Raw genomic sequence first — 6000 nt, forward strand, 5'->3', positions numbered from 1 at the left:
ATTAATTGCCCCTGATGAAGTCCAGAGGGACGAAATGCGTTGGTCTGCGGATTGATCTTTTTGACACTTGCGAAAACGCTGATGAATTTATACATATTGGAAAAAATCAAATAAATGTCCATTTGTTTTTACAAATTATTGATTTATTTGACTCTAAGAAGTCACCATTTTTAAGTATTGTTGATGGTGATACAGCACACCTCTATTCTGTTTTTCTATTTTCTCTCCCTGTGCCTTTTTAACAGCGAGGTTTTATAGGGGTGGCACACCGTTGATAGATGACAAAAATGAAAAACATCTTCCAAAATACATACAGGGAACTGCAGTGTCTAAAAGACTTGTTTTTTGATGTGTATGTATATATATATATATATATATATATACTCTCATGCTGCAGTTGTTCCCTGTCCCTCCCTTTCCCTTTCTCTCTTTCTACATATATAATATAAATAATAGTACTGCAAAGCGCTGAGCCAAATTGATATATTTTTTAAAGTCTTATTTCTCTTCTGCATTTTTTTTTGCAATGGATTTCCCTTTCACACATATAGTCCTTTCTTATTATGTGTGGCAGCTCATTTTCCAGGATAACCATTGTTGTTTTCTCAGTCACAATAGGATGTAGGGAAAAAAAGTGAGAGAATATCGCCATCTACTGTAAAAATTAAAAACTGTATGCATCCATCGCCTTTCAAAAACAATTTCTATATAGGTGTACTGGAAATATGCCCCCAATTCAGACCTGCTTGCTGGGCTGTGAGTGCTTGCAGCCCAGCAAGCAGGTAGCCACCTTCTCCACCGAACGGCCACTCTCCCCACCTCTGTGTGCAACTTGACTCTCTCGGTGCTGCGAAGGCCGTGGGAAGAAGGAGGCCGCTGATGATGTCAGCAGCCCTTCCTCCCCACGGCCAGAGAATTCCTGTTTTCTAGGAGGCAGCTGATGTTATGGTCCTCCCAGTGCTGAGCGAGTCTATACTATCTCTCCGCTTGCGAGCAGGTTTTATCTCCTTAAACAATCCCTTTAATGTATATTATGTAAAATGTAAAATGACACAGTATGTTTTTTTTTTTTTTTTTTTTAATAAACTTTTTTTTATTGGGTTTTTTTCTTTCAAGTAGTACAAATCAGATACAAAACAAGTTGAATGGTACAAGAGTGTCAATGTGATCCATATCAAGCATTAGTTATACAGTAGTTGTACAGTATGCTTATGCTTTATTTTATACATTAGGCTGTATTTTGTAATGCTATATCGAAATCTAGGGAAAATATATTCTAGAGTCTAATCTTTCATATTCTCTGCAATACCAGATTCCTCGAACATCGAAGGAACATAATAAATAAAAAAAGTAACCATAGTGTCTCAAGACACTATATCTTTCATCACAACAGTGATCCCAAGTGTTTGAAAATTGTTGGTCTGGAGCACGTCAAGAATACAAAAAGAGGGGGTGATCGCTTCAACACCCTCTCTAGACAAGAAATTTATTGGATGCATACATTGAATTCCATTCACCCTGAAGGTCTGAATGACCAAGTGGAATTGAATGTATGCCTCTAAAACCAGAAATTGAATAACAAGTAATATATAAATAAAAATATAAAAAAACATCAAAAAAACAAAAAATAAAAATAAAATAAAAATACAAAACTTTCTGAATATTAATGTGCCCTATCGGGATACCTTATCGTTTTTTAGTGTATAAAACGTATGTATCAAAATGTGGTTTCTCTAAGACTCTTACCCATCTAATCAGATATTTATTAGAAGAACACCTTATATCTCACAAAATTAAATTGTGTATTTATATATGTATTTATGTTACCTCTCTTACTCTTTTTTTCTGCATACTGATGCGTATGGAAGTTGCCATGACAACAATACAACAACAAGATATAATAATTCCGTATTTTTCTCCCCACTCTGTCTAAGCCCCTTTTTCTCTATGCTCAAAATACCATTACTATACGGAGATACTGGATATATGTTTAAATTATTCATATGATTAAAACCGACTGTTATAGAAATACCTATAAAAGATAAAAAGCCCCAAGTTGCGGGGAAACATCTATGTGTAACACCCGGCTGAGACCTATGCGTCTCACAGACCGACAATCAAACCAGGAAGTCGGGTGACGATACTACACGCCGGACATTTGCTACATCACATCCGGTTTCTTTCCTCTGCACGTAACAGAGGAAACACACTGTCCACCAATGCAATCTCCCATTATGCGCTCCACATACCGGAAGCTGTACGCAACGTGCGTTTCAGCTACCGGATGCGGAATTGTGAATACAAACGATCTCCCTCTGCATATAGCAGAAAATATACACTGTCCACCAATGTTCTTTTCCCTATTATGCGTCCCACAGACCGGAAACTGCACGCAGTGTGCGTTCCAGCAACCGGATGTGGAACAAAAAATATACAAAAACGATCTTTAAAATGGTATTTTTATGTGGAATATGTATATATAAGACAAAACATTTGTCAGATTGCCTCCTGCTCCATCCAAATTGTCCGCAAAAGAGATAATATAGCGGTTTCTTTGAATATTTTTTAATGACCAATTGGGTACCTCACTTAGAGGTCAAATGTAATGTTTCCTGTATGACAGTATAAAACCCCATGCTGACCTAGACAACAGCATGCCTTTGACAAAGCCATCTGTGGATGACGAAATGCGTTAGGCGGATATCCTCTACACTACCTGTGGATTACAAATATTGTGATTTCAACTCCCACTTGGACCAGCCCTCCAATTTCATCAAGTACTGGACTCTCAAAAGGGACACCACCACCTGATAACATCTTGCGGCCCTCCATTCCGTGAGACGTGTGCCATCTTTCCTCACGAGGGGAGCTCTATATCATCAGGCTGCAAACAGGTATATGGACACCCGCTATCCAGCAATTCATCTTATGAGAGGGCAACACTAGGAACAAGTGAGACTTTAATTCATTCACACCCAGGCCTTTGTAGAGGTGGACACTGTCATAGTAAATATACAATATACTTTTTACCTTTTTATTACATGTGATCGTATTGTCATGTTTTTTTATTGATGTGTTATATTAAATATTAATACTGTAATACCCAATTGGTCAACTATTTTTATTAAGTTAGCGCTCCACCACCAATTTTCTTCTTTTCTCATCAGCTTCTGATATATAGGGGACTTACCATCCCCCGGTGTTGAGCAGCTCAGCAATACCAACTCATCTCAATCAGCGCCCTACATATTCTCTGCCATCCAGGTGGTAGAGAATATTAAACTTTCTTGGAGATGAATTTTTGCCATTTTGAATGGAATTTATGTGTAGCACAGTTTTCTTGTAAAATGATGGATTTAAGATCAAAGTACAGATATTGTAATAATAAGGATTTTAGAAAATGACACAGTATGTTAATACTTAAATATTTTTGCTATAATTTTATGTCTTTCACATATTTTAAGAAAGATTACTACAGATCAATAGTGCTGCTGCTGTTCTCTATAAGAGACCATTCAGTCTCCGAGTGCCGCTGCTTTTCAGTGCCCACACAGCAAAAAGCAGGTGCAGAATCACGAGAAGTTCAGCACTAAAGCCAGTTTTTAAATCCTTTTAATCCAAAGTGATCTGTTACACTTCAGTACATAAGTTTCCTTTTTTTTAGGTTTCACTAAAATCCAGAAATAAACATTTTTCATCAGGGTGTGACACAGGATTCATTATATATATATATATATATATATATATATATATGTATATATATATTTGCAAAAGAAAGGAGAGAAACGCACCAATGCGCCAAGTATAAACAACACTTTTTTACTGTTTTATGCTCACATACATGGGGGTTTAAAATCAGATGCTTGCCAGCCACATGAAAGTTCCGATCTCTGCAACAAGATGACCTACGGCATTCACAGGGAATGAAACCGCTCAGCCGCCGACCAGGGACCACGGACTCAGTGTTCACCACTCACTGGATACAGCCGCACGTGCAGGATTCACCGGTGGACCAAGGACATCTCCACGTCGGACCAAAGCAAGCCAGTATATACATATATATATATTGTTAAAGTCGAGTTGCACACACGCCATTTTAGGATAGTATGGCCGCCATTTTGGTTCGCAGAGTTGCGCAAATAAAGTATACATACCCGAGTCTGTGTGACAAAGTGGACCAGAAACGCAGCCATACTATTACACATAAATTCATAATGCCACTAACACTAAATAAAATATAGTTAATTAAAGGATTAGTGCACTACACATAGTTTAATTAGAAATACACAATTGTTTCTGTACATGTTTGGTATCATTATGTTCAGTGTCCCATACGCAGCATTCCGGTCGCAGCCAAATATTTGCAAGTCCCATGGTCTGATAATTACGGACAAAATACCTATTATATGTATTTTTATCATGTGTCCTGAGTGAGGCAAAGGAATGCAGTTGTAATTAGTTTGTGTTGCTGTTTACGACCCCCGACGACATGCCAGCAAACAAAAGGACACCAAAGTACCCTTCCCCCCCCTGCACGTCTCCAAGCCAGATGTAATACCTTGCCCAATCACTGAGGACTGGACATTCGAACCCTGACCAATAGGAATGGCCTTTGTCCTCCCCCTTCTGACCCTATAAAATAGCCATCCCTGAGCTGGTTCTTTCTTTTATTTTTGGAACTGCTGATGAATCCCCTCACCATTAACCCGGGCTATAGTTCAATCTGAACATAGCGAGCTCCGACCGGACTGCGCTGTGCATATTTGAGACGGTAAACGGTTGCATTCACTGTACTTACTTTTATTGTATTGTTGGCTGATTGTATTCTGTGCCTGTTTTCTTTCCCTAGTAGAGCCTGATTTGTATATTCAGTGTTAGACAATTGCATTACGTGTTACACTGTGTTTTTCCTATTTCTGTAATCCCCTTTTGTCCATTAGGGACTAAATACACTATTTACGGAGTTTCTATCTCCTCACCTTTATACTGTGGTCTCGTCTATTATTCGCATCTAGCGATAAGGTGTATTACGGACATTGTCCTTAAAAGTGTATTCGCAGATTAGAGACAAAGTACTGCGAAGGGATCTCCTATTAATGCATTGGTTCTTCCGTGTATAATACACGATAAAGGTACGCTATGCTGCGCTACGTTTTGTTCGCACGTAGCTAGGGATAAAGGGTACACAGGTTACGGACATAATACGTAACCTACGCTTTTCACTTATTGTTGTTTGATCATATAAATATCGGTATTGATAGTTGGGGGCTGGCGTCCGGCCGTTTCACACTCTAGAACTCGGTACCAAACGCGCGGCTTGACCTATACCAGCAAAAGGGTGGAAGTATTTATTATTGCTGGATAGGCCAGGTCCGCGGCGGTGCAGGGTTTGAGAGGTGCTAGCGTTTGAACCCGAAGTACAATAAGTGAAATCCAAGGAAACATTAAGCCACGTGTTTTAAAGTATATTTAAGTGTTTAGTAAACTGTACTTCTGCCTGCCACAAGTAGTTTAACGGGGTATAGTGTCTTGAGTTGCTTGTTCATTATAGTATATGTGCCACGTGCAATAAGGTTCGCACACGTGGAGACAAAGGCCTGTGTTTATTATAGTACATAGAGGATCCCTTCTGTGCAAAACTATAACTTTTATTGTTAGTTACTGCAGGGCCAGGGACTCCACCACGTGGCGATAAGTTCTGGGCCTTTTACAGTAACGTGAAGCGTCTATTGTGTATTTCGCAAGGTGCGCGCGCACGAGCTTACATTGGGAAATTTTTGCATCTTTGTACGTAATTTACGGATTAAGTGCGGGATTTATTTCGCATCTTTATACGTAACTTTCGGACGAAGTTAAGGGATTTATTCCATATTTATGCGCAATTACTGCGTATAGCGAAACCCGAGCGCGACCTTGCAAATACACTATAGAACACGTGGGTGGCCGATTCATCGGCGGCCTGTGAACAGGTTTAACAAACGCACGTACACACGTGGCTGT

This window comes from Crinia signifera, chromosome 4 (genome assembly GCF_055691185.1).
Source record: "Crinia signifera chromosome 4, ASM5569118v1, whole genome shotgun sequence".
NCBI lineage: Eukaryota > Metazoa > Chordata > Amphibia > Anura > Myobatrachidae > Crinia > Crinia signifera.